The 22,146-nt window shown below is 45.9% G+C and overlaps 1 pseudogene; it reads right to left on the bottom strand.

Moving 5' to 3' along the window:
• LOC146755342 (uncharacterized) overlaps nucleotides 1-21,179 on the bottom strand; it is a 58,731-nt pseudogene extending 37,552 nt beyond the window's left edge.
• Between the last annotated feature and the right edge of the window lie 967 nt (nucleotides 21,180-22,146).

Genomic DNA, 22,146 nt, shown 5'->3' with positions numbered 1-22,146 from the left:
GATTGACTGCTTGTTCAGACTGGCCCTTCTCACATCCCACATCATGAGATGAGACAAAGGGCATACGTGGGATATGAACTTCACAGCATCCTTGCACCCCATGCAGAGCCTGGGATCTTCTGTCCCCATGTCTTTCATTTAACATTATACACACTTCCAACTCACTGCCCCAGGAAGGGTCATGAGCCAACATGAGGAACAGGATCTCCCTGCCAAGGTTCTAGGGGTCAGGAATCGTAAGGCAAAGGAAGGTTTTCTTAGCATCAGAGCTACCATGCCAGTGCCTCGAGTGCCTGTAGTCATGGCTTCCAAATATCTGCTCTAACAAGTCCCTTGGAAGCTTGCTTGTTAATGGCCCTCAGTGGGCCCATTAATACTCCAAGAAACTTCACTGTTACTTCTGACTATGTCTTGCTGAGTACTCTGTGCAAACTTCTCTCTACACTGGAGGTTGACAGGCTCAGCAGCGAATGTGCCCTGGGCCCATTATAACATAAAGAGCCTCCTGTGCCTTCTGCCTTCCTGTTCTCTTCTTCAGGTTTTCAGAACTTGTTCAGCAAAATGGAGAGATATCTAGAGAGAGTTTAAAGAGGAAGAATCTAGCAGACATTTATTTTCTATTTATTTATAGTTGGGTTAAAACAAGACATTAAAACAGCACTGTGCAACTGATCATGATCCAGGATGTCCCAATGACTTCTATTCTGTTACTTTGTTGACAAAGCTCCTCAGCATCCCCACCCCATTTCTACTCACATTGGACCTATGGGACTTGCATCACTTTTTCTCACATCACTCTTCTCCTCTGCCGTCACCTTCTCAGCGTTAATCCTCCTTTGCACCAACTCCTCAGAGAACCAGCTGCACATGGAAAAGGAAAAATTCCCCCCCCCCTTTTTTTTTTGACCAGCAAGCTGTAGGAAAGGTGATGCAATTGAATGAACAGTAAAACTCAGTGATCAACTGCATGGCATGTCCAAGGTGTGTTTATTGAGTTTTATATTTTACAGGGAATATTTGTTCAAGAAAATATTTAGACGCAGATAGGATTGGATAGATAGAATCACAGTGAAGGATTTGACAACAGAGTCCATCAGCATTTTGAGGAATGGAGCAAATTCCAATAATGTCCCTGTAAGTAAGAAATCAGACAGATAATTGGGAGGTATCTGACTGAACAAAGAGCAGAGGATGGGGAAATCTGGAGGGCATTGGCAGGAGCGTGTGTCCAAATGAACTGTTGAAAACATGCCCTTAACTAAGGCCATTTATTTAGGAGAGCTGGAGACACCTGGAATGTGAGGGACATCAACAAGGCAGCAGGGAAGAGCAGCGGCGGACGCCAGGCTTTAGTCACAAGGCAATGGCACCGCTGTCTGTGTCTCTGTACCTGAAGGCATCTGAATTATAGGGGAAAAAAAAAAAAAAAAAAAGACACAAAATCCCTACAAATTCTCATATTTACAACTAAAAATAGAACAAGATTCATGACGATTTCTCATCTTGAGAAGGGTTAACACATTTTCACTGATTTCTATCCTTGTCTTCCATTCTTTGTTTCAGTTTTATTGACATCTATGATCATCTTTTAAACTTACAGCCTCAAAATAAATAAATAAATAAACAAATGAATAACAAGAGATCCATTTGTCTTTTGCACGTGGTCTGATGCCACTTTGACCTTCATAATTCCCACCAGACCTTCCATGCTGGAGAGTATGAGATCCAGCAGAGCACCTCTCCTCTTTGGTTCCTCCATGGCTTGGTCAAGAAGCTGCCATCTGTGCTCTCCAAGGATCTGCTGGATGGCACATGCCCTGCTGTGCTGTCCCTGCAGCACATACTGGAGTGAAAAAGGCCCCCAAAGGGAAAAAGGGCCTGAAAACATGAGACTCCCATCTGTCTGCAGAGGGCACCTTCCACTTGCTCTCCGTGATCAGGAAGACAGGAACAGGCACTGTTGGCCTCCTCTGTTGGCCATTTCCATTAGCTCTGACATGGCTGCTCTGCAGTCCCGAGGCAGAGCTCAGTGCACTCTCCTTTCCTTGTCTCCTCGCCAATCCATCATAAAGAATCTGTATACCCCTTGTGCTACAGTGCAGTTGTAGAAGCCATTTCACACTGCCACTGTGGTCCAAACAAGAGCTCAGGCATGTAACTCTACAAAGATTTCTAGCTCCTCAAGTTTTGTTGTTCTCATTAGTGCAATAATACAGAAGTAAACATCCTCATTGGAAAGCATCACTGGACAGAGCCTGATTGGATAGCTCATTAATGGCATTACTGTGAAGAAGGTGGCACACAGACATTAGATCCATTGTGGGTCTTGCAGTTGACATAGCAGCACAGATACACCATGGGCATGGCTTTCCTGAAGGCCCTGTGCTGCATTTACAGCTGCATGTGAGTGTGTGGGAGAGCCCAGAGACACTAGGCTGCTTCTGAAGCCATTCACTTGAGAGCCTACTGAAAACTGAGGTTATATCTGTTGAAGAATAAAGATGTATGTTATCTTTGTATTGCCTTAAGCTCCAGAATATGCCGCAGATGGAGAACAGAGAAAGATCTGGCTCTTCTTTTGTGAGCTCATCCATTTAGTCAGCTGTGTAACTCTGCATTCTCAGTGGAGGTGGAGACAAAGGCACCATGAAGTGCCCTAAACGCTGGGGTCTGTTGTCATTCAGGATGATCGATAATACCTCTGTTCCCTCTCTGCCCCGCAGCTGATGTTCAGGAAAGTGGTGTCTATCTCAGGGACTTCCCACACAGTTTATCAGCACTGGAACACATCCAGGAGCAGCCCAGGTACCTTGGGCATCACCTAGTGTCTGTGTGTGAGCAACTGCCTCCCTGCTGAAGGACCAAGGACTCAGAGCAGGAGCTCACATGCAGGCAACTCCTTGTGTACATCGGAGCTGAACCTGAGTAATCCCAATGATACTGTGTGTCCATGGGGAGCTGAATCCCATTTCAGCCCCAGGGTTTCCCATTAGGGATGAGACTCCTGCACTGCCTCAGTTAAATCACTGCCCTGCAAAGTGGCAGTTCACCTCTCTCTGTCCTTGCCTGTATGCCCATTTTGTTTCATCACAGGATCTCAGGTATCAGGTCTGGAATCAGTCACTGACCACAGTACATTTGGTGATTAATTCATCAGATTTCAAAGTACAATCATGATGTGGCTGTTTTCCAGGATCTGATGGCAAAGAGGACACAGGGACATCTCAGGGGAGACGAGTGGGAAGGATAAAGTATGACATCCTCTGCTGCTGAGCTGGGCCGGGCTCCTGGGACACATGGAGCTCATACAAGTGGGCAGTGCTGCAGACAGACAGTTGTGCCCAGGAGCAGCTCTGGTGCACAGCACAGCCTGCAGCTGACAGAAGGAGAGGAGAGAAAGGGGAGAGAGCTTACAGGATGTGCACGGTGTGAGCAGGCTGTGGGCACACAGCAGGAACATTGCTCACAGACCATGAAAAGGTAAGTCTCACTGCTGACCATGCAGCTGCTTTTCATAGAGGGTTAACCAAACCAGGGACATCCTGTAGAAGATCTGGCTGCAGGCACTGCATGTTTCTTTACTGTGGAAAAAGTCTTCTGCTCCACCCGAGGGCTTCCATGCTGCAGTGTCAGAGCACAGCCCTGAGTGTCTGCACTCAGCCTGCCCGGGGAGCTGCCCAGGGCACTGAGGGGAGTTGTGTGGGGGGAAGGAGCCCCCCAGCAGGGCTTGTGCTGCCACAGCTGCTGCCCGGCGCAGGGGATCACAGCTCCACTGCACTACTGAATGTTTCTGAGGGCACTTTGAAGAGGATAGCCAAGGAAGGGATTTTCCATATCTTGATCTGAGGGAAGGCAGAAAGGACTGGAGGTGGAAATCTAATAGAGGCTGTAAAATTTAAAACACAGCTATGTTACTCCCAAATATTCCTTTAATCAATTGCCTGTTTTGTGAACAGCCACACAGGTTGTGCTTTCAGCCTCTTGTTTCTAAAAGGAAAGAATCAGTTCAAGTTTTTCTTGTTTTCTGCAGACTTCAATAGTGCACTTATCCTGCAAACAGGCATATTTGACTAAAACATATTGAAGTGCAAAGAGGCTGGGGTTGGGGGCACTGAGAACAGTTGGAGTGAAGATATGAGACATGTAAACAGCTCCCAAGAGGAAAATATTCAGAAGTTCGGGATGATTATGAAATGAGAAGAAAGTAAGAGCTCCTTAATCTTCTATTTCTTTAGGGATTGTGAAGCTCATGAATATAAATTCAAGTTATGGAGTTAAATGAAAATTATCCAAAGGTAAATGAAAACATTTCGCAGTACAGCGGGACGAGTGTCTCTGAGAATGGTCTGGACTTGTCATTATCTTCTGCACTCTGAGCAGGACTCCAAGCACAACAACAGCAGATGCCCAACAGCAGCTCCATCAGCGAGTTCCTCCTGCTGCCGGTGGCAGACACGCGGCAGCTGCAGCTCCTGCACTTCTGGCTCTTCCTGGGCATCTACCTGGCTGCCCTCCTGGGCAACGGCCTCATCAGCACAGCCGTAGCCTGCGACCGCCGCCTGCACACCCCCATGTACTTCTTCCTCCTCAATCTGGCCCTCCTCGACCTGGGCTGCATCTCCACCACTCTCCCCAAAGCCATGGCCAACGCCCTCTGGGACACCAGGGCCATCTCCTACACAGGATGTGCTGCACAGATCTTTTTCCTTCTCTTCTTCATCTCAGCAGACTGTTCCTTTCTCACCATCATGTCCTATGACCGCGACGTTGCCATCTGCAAGCCCCTGCACTACAGGACCTTGATGGACAGCAGAGCTTGTGCCACCATGGCAGCAGCTGCCTGGGGCGCTGGGGTTATCAATTCCCTGCTGCACACTGCCAGTACGTTTTCACTGCCTCTCTGCCAAGGCAATGTTGTGAACCAGTTTTTCTGTGAAATCCCCCAGATCCTCAAGCTCTCCTGCTCAACCTCCTACCTCAGGGAAATTGTGTTTCTCATTTTTAGTGGTAGTTTATTCTTTGGGTGCTTTGTCTTCATAGTGGTGTCTTATGTGCAGATCTTCCTTGCCGTGCTGAGGATGCCCTCTGAGCAGGGACAGCACAAAGCCTTCTCCACATGCCTCCCTCACCTGGCCGTGGTCTCCCTATTTCTCAGCACTGCCTTTTTTGCCAACCTGAAGCCCCCCTCCATTTCCTCCCCACTCCTGGATCTGACAGTGGCACTTCTGTACGCAGTGGTTCCTCCAACACTGAACCCTATTATCTACAGCATGAGGAACAGGGAGATCAAGCACGCTCTCAGAAAGATGTTGCAATACGCACTATTCCAGCTTCTATAAAATGCACAACTTCCTCATAGGATTCCCAGTGGTGGTTCTTTATGTTTTACCAATCTTTCATTGTTTGATTGTGTGTGATATAGCAACCTGTAAAAAAATGTGATTGAACTTATAAATAAAAATTTATTTCACTTTTTTCCTACCTACTTTCCATTTTCTCACTCCAAGAGCTCATGTAAACATGGAACCATATACCCTGAATAGTTTAAGAGATAAATAAAAAGATTTCAAAATAGAATTTTCCTTTTCTCTTCTGTCTTCCTACTTTGTATGGGTCTGGGGGAGGTACAGCCACAGACAGCACCACAACATGCTCTTTTCATTCCTGCTCTATTTACCCTGTCACAGTGCTCTCAAGGCCTCTCATTTGTGCAAGACTGAAGGTCTTGTGTGTCTCACAACAGTTCAGTTGTCTCTACAGGTTCACTCAATTGCTGCAGTCAGTAGCCGGCAATACAAACGGCTGTGTCAGAGCTGGTCTCCTCGCTGGCAATGCCATAAGAAGAGGGCCCCTTCAGAGCAGGACCAGAGAAATGGAGGCCTCTTCCAAAGCTGGTGTAAGGAATATACCTCAGGAGATGCTCCCTGAAAAGACCTCGAGATCTTCTCGTACTCTTCACTGCGTGACCGGGTCAGATTCAAGCGCCCAAAGGAGATCTGTAAGGGAATCAGGGCACTGCTGCAGATTAGAATTTGCTCGGTTAAAGCTATTTACTAAGACAGAGAAAAAGAAATAAATAATAATTATGACATACGACTTGCGGAATCAAACTCCATAACCACAAAGTAGTTCTAAAGCAGGTATGTTTAATGAGTGATGCGCATACACCCTGGTGCAAGGGGGATAGCTCCACCTTCCTTGCACATCTCCAGGAGAAAGCATGCAACCGATATAGGCTGAACTAATACATAATCAATAGTATGCAAGTATTTGTATACATATTCATTAAATTCCTGAGACTCCATTAGCATGCAGTCCCTCCCCCCTTGCGCATGCGTAGTGAGTTGTGGGGGTGGTCGTGGGATGAAGGCTCATCATCTTCCTCACCGTAAACTTTCGACACTTCGGGAGGGGCATCCCCCAAACTGGTTCCAGCTTGCACTGTGGACATCTAATCACCACACTGTTCTCGGGCTGTTCCACCCTGATCTTCATGGCCTTCATCCCTCTGTTTTCTCTGCTCCCCCTTAACATAAACTATCTATCTGTAACTACCCTTTGCCTTAGTGAGGCCCCCTTTCCCTTTCTGTAGCAAAGTGTTCCCTTTTCATCTACTATGGGGTATTTTTTCACTATTCAGTTCCCCCTTTTTCTTTAATCTAGCAGGGTTTCCACCTGCTAGATTCTATTCTTTCTTGACATGTCCTGAAATAAGCCCCGCTCTCTACCTTTTGTCTCAGCTCATGTCTCTCCCATACCCCATTTTCCCTTCTGGTATCCTGGCACAGACACAAAAAGCATCTTATAACAACACAAGTAAAACACACCAAGAGTAGCAAGATGATGCAGACTAAGAAAAGCTGTTTTAGTCATCCTAAATTTGGCAACTACTAAGTTTATCCCATGGTCCAGAGAAAACTATTCCCCAATCGGTGTTAATCCTGCCTACTCCATGTTGCAATGCAACTTTGGATAAACAGGATACCTCCTCTTGGATTGTCCATCAGGCACCTGCAGCAGCATCCTCAATTGTTTCTAAGGTTACGGAAATATTCATACATTGATACGCCCCTTTTCTTGGGAGTTCAGTTTTCAATTAATTTGTCACTGTTGCCCTGGAAGGCCCTTTCCCATGAGGCCCACTTGTGCCCTGTTCCTGGTACTGGGACTGTACTTTGTAGTGTTGGTTTGCCCAATATATTCTCTTATCTTCCCTTAAAACCAATTTCCATAAAATACTAAAGGGCATAACAATGTGTCCACTTGGGCATGCACCCATCTGTCAGCTTGTTCTCTTCCCTTCCAAATCATTAATTAGACTTCCGTCCTCTTTAGAATATTTTACAGTTTTTGACTTGGCTTCAGAGATTTTAAGTTTATTGTCTGGAATTGAAACTCTCTTCAACTGTCTGTTCTGCCATCTGATCTTTCATCTTATTTTCTGTTTCTGTTGCAGAACGGCGGGAGAAAAGCAGACGACCACACCTGTCATTGACATATGATCAGCTATTCTCGTTTATTCCTTGGCTGCGTGTACCTTTATAATACGGATAATTAGCTCATACATATTGCAAAAGTGGAGCTCATCATTGGTTCCCAATTACATACCATCCCCGAGTATCTTTGCAGCTTGTTGTTATCATCCTGAAAGCTACTCCCTTGCCGAGTTCACAAAACCATGGTTAGTTTCTCACCATCCCAGGGCATCCTGTTGATCTCACTGTCCTTGCAGGTGGCGTGGCTGCTTGATTAACTGCACCATGTTTACGACCCTTCTCAGCTAGCTGTAAAAAACACTCTCTACATTTCCCCCGTTTTCTTTTAGGATGAAAAAGGGTTTGATTTAACGACCGATTAATCATATTTAACAAGCAGTTCAGTTCATTTGTTCAGTCAGTTCTCATGTAGTTTTATCCTGCTTCATAGCTGCTGTTCTGTGAACTTCTCATCTGGATCCATGACTGACACTCTGTAGAATTCTTCTTACAATACTGCCTATAGAATAGCAACACTACTTAAATTAATAACATAACTATTATAACTCAATCAAGGCCTCGATTGACAATACTCTAAAAGTGAAAAAAGAGACAAGTCAAATACAACATAACAACATTACTGTTAAACCCACTAAAAAGAACAAACATGTTTGTACTGCAACCTAAGTTTCTGCAACCTGAAAATAAATCCATGAGGGTCCCATTGTGTTAATCTGTAACTGATCAGAAAAAGTCTTCAATTTTCATATACTCTGATATATTGATTTTAATGACCACTAAAATTTGTGCAATAAATGCTTTTAGGATGCTCATAACCATGCTCTACCAACTGAGTTATCCAGGCTAATAATTGATTAATGATCGCACAATTTAATGGAATAGCATGTCAAATAGAACCAATTTTAGAGGACAAATGTACTAGAGTATCACTAGGGGCATTATTACTTATTGACCCTTGAGAAACAGCAAGCCATGTTGGTGGTGGATGTGACAGGTAGTGCCAGCAGGGCGTCCCCTGCTTCAAGGTGCACATTTCCTCTCTCACCCATCACAGATTCTCTCCTGCATTCAGGGTCTGAAGGATTTCTTCCAGTTGTACACCATATCCGCATGGCCAGTGCGTGATATAGAGCCCAAGTGGAACACCTGCTTAGAAAACAGAATAAACTATCAAATTTAGTTCTATTAGCGTGCACTTTCCTCTAAAATGATGCATGGTTATATTTTCAGATCCCAATTAATTGGATGTAAAAGAGATATCCGTTCTATGATACAGGGTCATCTCTTTGCCTGGGTTTCCTTTCCAGGTTTTGTCTTTGCAAATTAAGAAAAGCTAACTAATAGGCTAATAACATCATAACCAAACAGTACTAAAACATTAAAAGAGCTATTCCTGTAGATTCTAGCATTGATTAGATCAAATCCTGTTTAATACACATCTGATCTATTACTAAAATAGAAGAAGCACACAACATCCTAGCTAATGCCTTAAACTCTAAATCTTGAGACTGCATTGGTAAAACAGAAAATCATAGAATCACATAATTATCAAGGTTGGAAAAGACCTAGAAGATCATCTAGTCCAACCATTACCAATACTTCCTGGCTAAATCATATTCCTCAGCACCACATCGAAGCATTTCTTGAACACTCCCATGGTCAGTGACTCCACCACCTCCCTGGGCAGTGCATTCCAATGCCTGACTACCCTTTCTGAGAAGTAATACTTCCTAATGTCCAGCCTGAATCTCCCCTGATGCAGCTTAAAACCATTCCCTCTAGTTCTATCACTATCACACACTATGTCAGACTATTACTAATATTATCTATAACACAGCAAGTTACAAAGCAATACCACTAAGTAAGAAACACACAATTACAATTACTATAAAGGCTGGATGCTATTTTCTGCCTTCAGATGAGACCGAAGATATCATGCTGGAACCCACATAGGGCCAGTCCCTGTGGAAATACGAGCATATTCACGACCCCAAATTGTCAGTGGTAGGGAACAGTCCCAAAGTCCTGTGGCCATATTCCAAACATTAACCATAGGCTGTTCCTTTTGCACTGGGGAAGCCTCAAAATGACGATCCACATAAGCTGTATCTGTATGAACACGATTCAAAAACTTCAGCACAAGCAAAACAAGCAAAACCTTACATAATATTTTCAAAAAATTCAGCACAAGCAAAACAAGCAAAACCTTGCACAATACTTCTTGTAGTGTGTCTCCCATATTCCCCCTTTTTTGTTTAATAATAATAAGAACGGATTTCAATGTTTGATAAATGTGATCAGTGATAGCTTGTTCAGTGGGAGAATGAGCAATGGCTGTAGTATGTTTAACACCCCCTTCTTGGAGGAAAGTTTGAGTGGCCTTAGAGGTATACGCAGGCCCATTATCTGTTTTTGTAGTATGTGGGATTCCCATAGCAGCATAAGCAGATAACCAGTGTTTACGGGTGTCATGACTGCATTCACCTGTATGTGCTGTGGCAAATACGTAAGAAAAATGAGTATCTATTGTTATATGTGCATATTTTAGACAGCCAAATTCAGGAACGTGAGTGACATCTGTCTGCCACAGTTGAAGAGGTGCTGTGCCACATGGATTTGTCCCAATTTGAGGCAAAGAGGTATCAGTCAAATTATGTAGCTGGTATTCAGTCACAAACACGGTGTATTGCATAGGAGAGAGGATCATCCTTAACACAGTTTTCCAATCGTGAGGGGTCATAGAGTAACTGTCACTGTTTGCAACCAAAAGATTGTATGTAAAGGCTGACTGAACTCCGTATGTTCTCGCTGACTCCCTTAGCTCCTTCACTGCCTCACAAGGCAGGGATTCCCAACAGGGGGCCTGATTCGGCTGATACAACACAGGAAAGGTTTGCAACGTGTCAGCATCACCCCTTAATATTGTTTCTTTTCTGCCTTGCTCTAAGACATCACAGTACGCTGTAGGGAAATTTGTCGTTCCTGCTCCAAACAAAGTATCATCAGGAGGAAATGCGTCCGATTCGCTTTCTGGATCTACTGGACCGGGGTCACAACGATCCCCTGCTTTCGGTCCGTCCGTGTCTTTAACCACGTTACACACGGGCAGCACAGACGCAGCCGCGCACGATGAGGGGGGGGCGGCACGGCGAGGCGCAGAGAACGACGTGGGCGGAGCAAAGGGCGGGGGCGCGACGAGCGACGTAGGCAGACTAAAGGGCGGGGGGGGCGTAGAGGCCGACAACGCGGCCAGCGACATGGGGGGGGCGGCAGGCGGCCGCTGGCTGGGAATGGCTGGTTGTGTTGGAGCGTGGCCGCTGTTCTTTCTCGCGCTGGGCTGGAGGTTTCTCGACTGCTGTCAAAAGGAAGCAGCGTTTTGGATAAGTGGGCTGGCACCTGTTGTGATGAGATCCAAGAAGGTTTGATCCCAGGACCAGTGCCAAGTATCCCCAATGGGATCAGCTGTAGCACTGGTTATAACCAAAGAGCTGCCCTGCCACCAACCTGGCAGAACACTGCTGCACATGATCAGCAGCAGCTGCACGTGCCACCACTCCAGAAATCCGTGTATATTCAGACACTTTGTTTTGGGCTCCCTGCTTTGAAAATACTCCCTGTCCTTCTGTCCCTCTGCACCAGAGAGAGAAGAGTCTAATGTAACAGCAACCAGGCTTCTCTACATCAGCCCCCAGAGCCCTCCCCCATAGCCCTTATCCCTCGAGGTCCTGTGTGACAGCCGCATGTTGGGAGCTCGCATCGAGCGGGGCGGAGGGATGGCCTTTAGGACCCTGGGTCTGCTGCCAGGACTCAGGTGGGCTGGCGTCATTCTCCAGCCTCACCCTGTGCGATTCATTCACTCCAAAGGGGGACGCGCGGCTGCTTTTTCTTCCTGGCTGTTGGCTGTGATCCTTCCAAGCAATGGGACTAATAGTTTTCCCCGGGCAATGAGCATTGAATTGGGGTAGAAAGTGCTTTCCTTCTCCCTGGAAGAAAATAAGCCGTGAGGATTATTAAGGATGTTCTGCCCAGATGTGTCTCCCACCTCCACTTTTCTCGTAGGACTGATGTGCTTGACAGCTTTCAGCAACTTTGCTAAGACTTCTGCAGACTTCTCAGGTAGGGGAGAAGTGCTGATCCCTCCTGGCCGGCTGCTGGGAGCTCCTGTTACAGCGTGGGGGAACAGCGCAAGGAAAGCACTTGGGAGCAGATCAGGGATAGTTGCGCGGGGAGCAGTTTTAATCCTTTTAAAGTAATCTGATGAAAAGGATCTCCCGTAAGAGGATTTTGAGTTTGTTAAAATCCTGTCTCAATAACCCTTAGTAAAACTGCTTCGGATAAGTTAGAACTGAGTAACTTTGGGACGAGAAGGGGATCATGTTAATTTCTGTTTGTAGCAGATTTTGTGCTGTGTTTCTCTGAAAAGTGAAAAGAGAGATTTAGGACTTGGGACACTCTTGCCTATAACACTTCGGTCTTCCCTGATCTTTACCTTTTGTAATGGTGTATGGGAGATTGGTAATCACAGCGTGAACCACTGATTAATCAGCTGAGGCAAGTGTGGGGTCAGCTGCGGGAGCACAGGTGAGAGTAATGGAGCTGTGCTCCCGGGAGGGCTGGAGCTCGACTCCACCTCCTCTGAGACCTCATTTATAAGGGCTGACCCTCACTGAGGCAGCATCTCTTGGAGATTGCTTGCTAGTGAAGATTGCCTCAGCTCCTAGTGTCATCACTGGTGAGTTCCCTTTTTCCTTATCTCTTCTATACTTCTATTACCATCCTTGTAGTTACCATACTTGTTAACGCCTGTATAGTTACCACCAATACAAATGGGCCAGATTCTTTTGCTTTTAACATACAGTTCCTGACTGTTCCAAGTGCTTCCGAAGCTCAGGAAACAAGGAGATATTGGATGTGTAGAATAAATGACATTCTGAGCCTGTGTTGGCTTAAACTATGATAAAGTGTCTCAATTCCAATCTAATTGTGCAATAGGAAATTAAAAATGTTTATAATGGTTTAGAGGTTTTTTTGTGCACAACAGTTAAATACACGGTGCTTTGAAGGTGTGAAGTCCCATATAGTTTTTATAACTGTATCAGTCACTTTAAAATTAGCTATCCATTCCTTGTGAATGTGCGTATGGGTAAGAGGAAACATTCTGGGTCTCCTGTGAGCAGTGGAGATTGTTTTACTCAGGAATGACTGGTGGGGTCACTTTGCTTTTGGGATATCTCCTTGAATTTTGTGACTGTGTGAAGATCTGGTCTGGTGTGTTATTTAGGTGAGCGCTGTAAAATTGCTGTAACATATAAAAGCTGACAAATATATTTTGCTAATGAAAACATTCATTACCAAGAGCTGAATCTCACCAGACTGTGGGCTCAGCACATTGCAGCGCTGCTGTTGGCTTCCTGGGGGTGCTGTGTAGCCTGTGTGTAGCTCAGAGATTTATGTTAGAAAGGAGTTTGTGGTAGATGTGGGGGGAGACATACACGGTAGTTAGAAAACCTCTAGTGGGAATTGAAGGGGGCTGTCTTGCTTGTGATTAAGTCCTGTTCAGATGCAGGTCAGATGTGGGGGCTGCCATTCAAAGCAGATCTGCCTCTGAATGGAAATAAGCTTGCATTTTTTTCCCCTCCTTTCTTAACAATGAGCTTTCTCTGTGCTCCTTATTGCAGTGCAATTAGCGCAGGAGGGATGTGTGGAGTGGTGGGCAGGACAGCAGCAAAAGCTGTAATGGAAGTATTGGTCCTTCTACAATACAGATACAATTCTTCCCCAACAGGCCAACTGATAAACATTAAGGTGTGCAAAAATGTCCCAGAGCAAGAGAACTTAGCACTGTGTGTGTGTGTCATTTAACCAGTGCAGTAAGTGCTCATTCATTTGGCCTTGGTGGTGCTGACAGTGGGGATAGATGCTGTCATTTCAAAGATAATTCTAACATCCATCTGTGTGGTCATGATGTGCGATGAGCGGTGTAACTGTAAATTTTGTGTAACTGCATTGAGTGGCTGTACTCTGACGCAGGGTCTGTGAGCCCTACAGCATAGTCTGCAGTGTGTTTCTATAATGGCTGAAATCTTCATCCGATCCAAGCAAGTTTCCTAATAGCAAACTTGGCAAACGTCCCCAGTCTTGTTGAACTAGCTGTACCTTCTGGGACAGGAAATGTGTTCTGCTACAGGAAAGGGCTGTACCTGCTGTGGTGGTTCTGTTAGAGTTTTAGGCATTCAGAAGTTACGTTGATGAAAAGCAAGATGAAAAGGGGTAGTGAAAGATGCAGCATTTTCCAAATTGCATTATGTTTCCCCGAAACATTTTGCAGAGATCAGTGCTGAGAGCTTGAGCAGCAATGGTGCAGCCTGTTAATTCTTTCTATATGATGGAACACTTCTTTTTGCTACTGTTACCCCTATACAAGGATTGCCAGGTGTTAGAAAGAAAGGGAAAGTCTTGTAGCATAATTTGGCTATAATGGTTCCTGGCCATTTGCTTTTCCTGTACTTCTGGGCTTTCAGAGTTCATCTCTGTTATGGCTGCGTTTTAGCAGTTGAAGGTCTTCAGGGAAACAAATACAACCCTGCCACCCTACACAAAGGATGTTCATCTGAGACATGAATTTTCTGCATCCCAAGGAGATGAATGGATTTTTATTGAGTATCACTGCTGAGGAATGCAAGGCTTGATCTATTCTCTTGGAAGGTTTCTGCAATAGTTTGGCTGCAGCCCAGTTGTTGGAAGGAGATGATATGGCTCTCTGGGATGGAAAGGCTTTTCCAGGTTTCAAATAGCAGCACTGTAACAGAGAGCAACTGATGCTCTTTGGAGAATGATGTTTTTAAAACCCTGTATACCTCATTCAGCCACACAGCTTCTCTGCTTGGTTTGACTGAGTACTGCTGGGGAGCTGCTGCTGTTACTAATGTGGTCTCTCTGGGGCAAGGTAGAAATATTCTGGAGCTCCAGTCCTGGAAAGAAGCAACATAGGTTTTCAGGTACGTGTCTCTTGGCTGCAGGAGGACTTCTTTTTCATGTAGGCTATGGAAAGGCACTTTAAAAGAGTAAGAGGAGGACCAGCATGGCATTTTTCAGAGGAAAACATACTCAGAGCTGGCAGATCTCCTTGTTGTAGTCCCAGGCCCATGAGCAGCTCTGCAGCTCCATGCCTTCTGTGTGCACAATCCAGGCACCACGGTGTAAACGTGTGTGTTGTGCTGAGGGCTGGTGCAGTCTGAGATGTAAGAATCAAAATTCCTTTTAGGTGAAGTATTTGAACTATGTGAAGAGTTTTGGGATTGTTTTCTTCAGTAGTTATTTTAACATTGTCTGCAGGGGGGGGTGGGGGTGTAGGAAGCAAGTCTTTGGGGAGCAAGTGGAGTAATCAGGCACTTTGTAGCTGCTACTCAAAAAACGCCTTCACTTTTCTCTCTGTGGCTTCTTGTTCTAATGGTCTAATTTCCCTGCAATTGCTTCTTGTGTTCAGGAGTGTTTGAAGGCTCAGGACTCAGTGTCATGGTATGTCATGCACGTCCTTATGTTCACGGTGAGGCTTGAGGTCTGTGATGCGGCGTGGGTAAGGGGCTGGTCTTTGAACACTCTGTGCCTTAAATGTAACACCCGCAATCCTAATCTCACTTCTTGCAATGAACTCCGAAATCTCTGCTGGTAGATAAAGCTTCACCTTTGTTTTAGCCCTGTTTTGTTTGTGGTGGGGGTCCAAGACAAGGAAGTCAGTGGCTTTTTTTGCTCCTGCTGCACTGCGTAGGCCCTGGAAGCTGCTGATTTGTTTACAGTACTCAGAGGTCATTCATGGTGTTAATGAAAATAGGGCTAAAACTCATCTTGGTGCTGGGCATTGAAAGTTTAGCCAACAACTCTTCCTCACATCCTATGTGTTATCTCTAACTCCAGCCACAGGGTTTCTTTCACTACATATGAATCATACAAACCCATGTTGGCTGGTGGCCATTTAGTTTCTAGTTGAATGTCCACAGGGAATTAGGCATTGTGATTATGTGGCTGCTGTGGTTCTATCCATTCCTGCAGGAACTTACCTGCTTGTTAGCTCATTTCAGGTAAGCTGGACAGAACAGCAGTAGCATTGGATCTACTTGATTTCCATCAGTATCATGTTAGTGCAGAAGGATTCCTTTACTACTGCTTCATTGTAGAGAAGTCTGTACTGTGAGCTTAACCATTTGCTGACCTCAGAGAAGCCACCATAGGAAGCCATGCCAAAGACTTGGGTTTCTAGGCATAAAAATAGCTTTGATTGTGTTTTTATCAATACACAGTAAAAGCAATTTGTTCAACAAATCCATTCATCAAATTATCACCAAAATCTACATGTTAGCAGCTTTTTGAAGGACCTTAGTTGGACTCAGATATTGGTTTTGGAGTGCTATTGGGTCCATGGTTCCAAGAAGGATGCTGTGTGTTAAAAGGCGTGGGCTGTAAAAGGGGGATTTTCAAGAGAAAGGCAGATAGAATTTCTTTTCAGTGTAGTTGTAACACAGTAATAAGGTTTGTGCTGTTGACTGTAAGGGCAAATAGGTGTGTTTCAGCCTTCGCTTTGAGACAAACCCAGAGCACCTCTGGATGTCTGCAAGGTGCAGGACTGAGTGCTGTGGTTGGACAGGCCTCAGCCCAGATGGCTGCTCTCTTCCTCAGCTGGAGGAACTGAATGGGCTCTTTCAACACACACCATTCTGTGATGATTTCAGGCCTTGGTATGCTGTGCTCAAGAGCTCTTGTGATGCTCTTCTGGCTCACATCATGTGGAAATCCACTGTTCTAACACTGAAGCTGTCAGCAGGGGCTGAGTACCTAAGAATCCCAAAGTGCATTGGTGACTGGCAATATCTAAATACTAAATGTAGAATCTATGTAGCAACAACGTAGAAGGTGATCCAGTAATGGAAATTTTTATCAGTACCAGAAACACTTTCATATTAACAACTATTAACAACGTGCAATGACATACAAATCAATGAATTTTCCTCTCTTCTAGAAAAATATTTTTGCAGCATTCCTCCTGTCTCTGTGTTATTGGGGACAAAAGCCCTGCAAAATTAAAGCAAATGATTGTCTTCTGGTAAAATGAGTTTGCTATCTCAAGACTCTCTGCGAGCGAGTTTCGTAAAAGATAAATGGTTTGTTCAAGTTAAAAAAAAAAAGTGGGAATTTTAATATATCCTTTCTGAACTGAGTGCAGTGCTAAAATAATTTATGCTGTGGGGGTACAGAATGAACTTGGGGTTTGTTTTTTGGGGTGGTGAGTGGGCTGAATAAACCTACAGTTTTGTACTTAGTATATTGGCTGATCCTTTTGATTATGCTAATTTAAGTGTGGCTTGATCTCTCAAAGAGTCTGGTTAAGAACTGGAAGTTGGCCTGTGCTACACTTATGTGGATGCACAGTGATCTCAATAGCCAGCACCAGGACTGCTTGTATTTTGCTTGAGATTGGCTGTATAGTTTTTTCTTTGTCATTTTATTTTATTTACATACCTAAGGCCTTTGTGAATTTAGTCATTTCCTGTCCATTGGCAGGTATGTGGCTGCTTTTGGAAACATGCCTAATCGTGCTGCTCTAAGTAGTTTAGATGATTTTTGGTCAGGTTGATTTAGAGTTATAGAATCATACAGATAGGAAAAGACCTCTAAGGGTTATCTAGGGTGTGTGGAAATCGATCTCCACTGATCTTGCTGATTAAATCTGCTAGTGAAGAAATTCCCATATACAAGAAGGGTCATAAGGAGAACCTGGGGGACTACAGATCTGAGGGAGCTGGGTCTCTTTAGGTTGGAGAATCATAGAATCATAGAATCACCCAGGTTGAAAAAGACCTTGAAGATCATCAAGTCCAACCACAGCCTAACCAGCACTCTAACAACTCTAACAACCCTCTGCTAACTCATATCCCTGAGCACCACATCCAAATGGCTCTTAAACACATCCAGGGACTGCAACTCAACCGTCTCCCTGAGGAGCCTATTCCAGTACCTAACTACCTTTTCTGTAAACAAGTGTTTCCTAACATCCAACCTAAACTTACCTTGGTGCAACTTGAGGCTGTTTCCCCTTGTCCTGTCACTTCTCACCAGTGAGAAGAGACCAGCCCCACTCTCACTGTAAGCACCCTTCAGATACTGGAAGAGAGCGATAAGGTCTCCCCTCAGCCTCCTTTTCCTCAGACTAAACAGCCCCAGCTCCCTCAGTCTCTCCTCATAGGGTTGATTTTCTAAGCCCTTCATGAGCCTCATTGCCCTTCTCTGGATCTGCACCAGCACCTCCATGTCTTTCCTGTACTGAGGTGCCCATAACTGAACACAGTACTTGAGATGAGGCCTCACCAATGCTGAGTACAGGGGCAGGATGACTTCCCTAGTCCTGCTCACCACGTCATTCCTGATACAAGCCAGGATGCCATTGGCCTTCTTTGCCACCTGTGCACAGGGAAGGAGAGACTGAGGGGTGACCTCATTAGTATTTATAAATATGTAAAGGGTGAGTGTCAGGAGGATGAGCCAGGCTCTTCTCGGTGACGTCCAATGATAGCACAAGGGGCAGTGGGTACAAGCTGGAACACAGGAGAAAAACTTCATCACAGTAAGGGTAACAGAACACTGGAACAGGCTGCCCAGACAGGTTGTGGGATCTCCTTCTCTGGAGACATTCAAACCCTGCCCAGACACTCCTGTGTGACCTGGTCCAGGTGTTCCTGCTCCTGCAGGGGGATTAGACTAAATGATCTTTTGAGGTCCCTTCCAATCCCTGACATTCTGTGATTCTGTGTTTGTATTGGTTCCATTACCCCTATAATGGGTGAGGTCCCTCTTCAATAAGCAGCAGAATCAGGTACCATTCAGACCTCCTGCTCAGAGACCCCCTATGTGATTGTTTTATTTTCATTTGCTTACAGATAGTTTCTGTTTGTGGTTGTGCTGCTATGATAGTATCAACATGTGTTATATTACCTCAAGAGTTTAAAATGGGCTTTTACTCCAACAAGTAAATATAAAAAGACCATGACACTGGAGACTTCTACTGCTGTATCATTCTGTGGGTTGGGGTGGCCTACATTCTGTGGCTACAATGTGTGGGCTCAGCTGTGATCCTGTATTGTTTTCTCCAATGTGCTGATATTAAGGTTGCTCTGTGGCAGATGCTACTTCTGGCAATGACTTTGCATATTTGCTGTTTTTTTGCAAAGGCTTTAGACTTGCATGTAGTACAGCTGGGCTGATAGGTGGTAACTTGAGCTGCTATAGCTGGGGGGGGGGGGGGGGGGGGGTATCAGCATAGGTTCACCAAGGGGAGGTCGTGCTCGACCGACCTGGTGGCCTTTTATGAAGATGTCACTAGCTGGGTGGACAGGGGGAGAGTGGTAGATGTAGTCTACCTTGATTTCAGTAAGGCTTTTGATACTGTCCCCCATGACATCCTTATAAAGCTGAGGAAGTATGGGATAGATGAGTGGACGGTGAAGTGGGTTGAGAATTGGCTGACTGGCAGAGTGCAGAGGGTTGTCATTGCCGGTGCAGTGTCTGGCAGGAGGCGTGTAACTAGCAGCGTCCCCCTGGGGTCTGTACTGGGTCTGGTCTTGTTAAACATCATCAGCGACCTTGATGAGGGGATAGTGACCACCCTCAGCAAGTTTGTGATGACACGAAGTTGGGAGGATTGGCTGACATGCCTGAAGGCTGTGCTGCCATTCAGAGAGACCTGGACAGGCTGGAGAGCTGAGCAGTAAGAAACCGGATGAGGATTAACAAAAGCAAGTGTAGAGTCTTGCACCTAGGGAGGAATAATTACATGCACCGGTACAGGCTGGGGGAAGAGCTGCTGGAGAGGAGCTCTGCTGAGAGGGACCTGGGTGTCCTGGTGGACAACAGATTGGCCATGAGCCAGCAGTGTGCCCTTGTAGCCAAAAAAGCCAATGGCATCCTGGGGTGCATTAAAAAGAGTGTGTCCAGCAGGTCGAAGGAGGTGATCCTCCACTCTACACTCTACTCTACTTTATTCACCCCCTTCTCTTTCCACTACAGAAGATTCTCAGAAAACCTCCAAGAGCCACGTTACTGCTCTGCTGACCCTTCTCTGGGATGCATGAGTGCGCTCAGAAATGACTGAGAGCAACACATGCCCGCAGACACACAGCATATCCCTACACAACCACTTCTCCACTAGGAAACCGCATCAAAAAGCAGCTGGTGGAAGAGTAGAAGTGGAAAGCGGGCATGGTGAGAGAAGTGCTTTGGGCAGCAAGGAAAGGCCATCTGAAGCTCCTGGGTTAAGTCCCTTCTGCAGAGGGTGTCGGCGATGCCGTCTCCTTTGCAAACTCTTCCTGCATGGGGAGAAGCATTGGTCTCCCTCATCCCCGGGCTCTCCAGCATCCTGAGAGTATCTCCTGCTGGAGGTTTTCCCACGAGAAATGAGGCACCAGCACTGAGAGAAACTCTTCCTGCAGGAGATGCACTCCTAGTCGCTACCTGTCCTGTAGACTGCAATGTTTAATGAGGACTGAGCTTTGCATGAAGTTCTTCTGGGAGTGTGAGGAGCTCTCTGCTCGGCACAAAGCCCTTCTCACACTCAAGGCTTCCTGCCATTTCAGCTCACTGGTGCAGACATTCTGGTAACACAGCAGATGGGATTCTCTGAGGGAGAGAAAAGACAAGTTCCCAGGCATCTCCCTGCATGCAGGCCTGGCCAAAATGTTCTAAAATGTCCAACAGAAGCTATGGTCTCTCTCCTGTGTGCATATGCTGGTGCAGCTTCAATTCAGAACTCCCTTTGAAGCTCTTATCACACTCAGGACACTCACAGGGTCTCTTTTTCCTGTGGATGCTCTGATGCAGCGTCAGCTCAGAACGCCTTTTAAAGCTCTTCCCACACGCAGGACACTTATAGGGTTTCTCTCCTGTATGGATGCGCTGGTGGAGCTTCAAATCAGAACTGCTTATGAAGGTCTTCTCACACTCAGAGCACTTATATGGTCTCTCTCCTGTGTGGACACGCTGGTGCATCTTCAGTTCAGAGCTGCTACTGAAGTTCTTCCCACACTCAGAGCACTTGCAGGGTCTCTCTCCTGTGTGAATGTGATGGTGGACGGTGAGGCTGGAACTCTTTTTGAAGCTCTTCCATAAATCAGTGCACTTAAATGGTCTCTCTCCTGTGTGGATGCGATGGTGGACGGTGAGGCTGGAACTGGTTTTGAAGCTCTTCCCACACTCAAGGCACTTATACGGTCGCTCTCCTGTGTGGACACGTTGGTGTATTTTGAGTTTAGAACTATCCTTAAAGCTCTTCCCACACTCAGGGCACTTACATGGTTGCTCTCCTGTGTGGACACGTTGGTGTATTTTGAGTTTAGAAATACCTTTCAAGCTCTTCCCACACTCAAGGCACTTGTACAGTCTCTCTCTTCTGTGGATACACTGGTGGGAAGTGAGGCTCCCACTGTCCGTAAAAGTCTTTCCACAGTCAGAGCACTCAAAGGCTCTCTCTCCTGTGTACATGCACTGCTGGCCAGTGGGGTGGAGTCTCCATTTCATGCTCTCTGCAGAATCACAGAACTCGTAATGCCTCTTTGCTGAGTGCGTGCACTGGTGGCTAGTGATGCTGGAATCCAGTTTAAAGCTTTTCTCACACTCAGTGCGTGGATTCTGCTTTTTCATCTGGCACACATCCTTGCTCCTGGTTTCCTCAGGCTGCTTTGGACCTATGTTGAAGTCCACTGGGTTCCTCGGTGTCATTCCCAGATGCTTTCCCAGGGGCTTCTTGATGTGCTCACCCTGACCTTGCTGCAGGACTTCCTGGACATCCCTTCTGATTTCTTCCTCAGAGATGTGATTCCACTGCATTTCCGCTAGACAATTTCTCTGCGGAACCTCCTTTGTATTTTTGATCCCATCAGCTGCTGGATGACAGAGGAAATGCAGCAATAGCACATGGTGCCCAAAATAAAACACAGGCAGAGAAGGCTCTTACAGCCCCAACATTCCCCTTCCCTCCACCACCTCACCTGGGCTGAGGTCTCCTGGCATGGCCTCAGGGCTATGCACATCTGGGATCCAGGTGTCTTCCCCTCTTTCAAGCAGGGAGATCACCACGGGCTTGGGGGCTGGAAGTGGAGCTTCAGGGAGAGAAACAGGGAACAAGAGAGCATTTCCCTCATGCTGGCACAGTGCCTGTTCAACAGTTCCACTCTGTGCCCCTCCCCAAGGAGAAACCACCATTTAGGTCTAAATGACACTGTGCCTACAGCTTCCCTTGGAGCAAAGAATGTTTTGACATCTCTGAACATTGTGAAGGGATATTTTTTCTTTCAAATTAACTTTACAACAGCTTATTTGTTTTCTTACAGTCTACCAGTGGTCAAGGCATCAAAATGTTGATGGCAATTGCATGGAAAATCCTCAATTCCATAGCAGTAACCAGGGATTCATCTGTGAGCTGGAGCTGGTGGCACCAAGCAACACACAACACAAGGGCTGGTTTTCTCCCTCCTGGCTGATGCCTGCTTGCCAGCACTGACTCTGTGGCTTTGATCAGAGTGCCGTGCATACTAATCCCTTCTGAAACTCATGCTTTTCAGTATCTCCTTTCTTGCTGGCACTGTGGTGTGAGTCAATATGTAGCTGC

Source organism: Coturnix japonica, chromosome 33 (assembly GCF_054131305.1).
Source record: "Coturnix japonica strain WE chromosome 33, WE-NBRP24, whole genome shotgun sequence".
Classification (NCBI taxonomy): Eukaryota; Metazoa; Chordata; class Aves; order Galliformes; family Phasianidae; genus Coturnix; species Coturnix japonica.
Note: the sequence above shows the minus strand (reverse complement) of the source record. Positions and strands in the feature narration are given on the sequence as shown.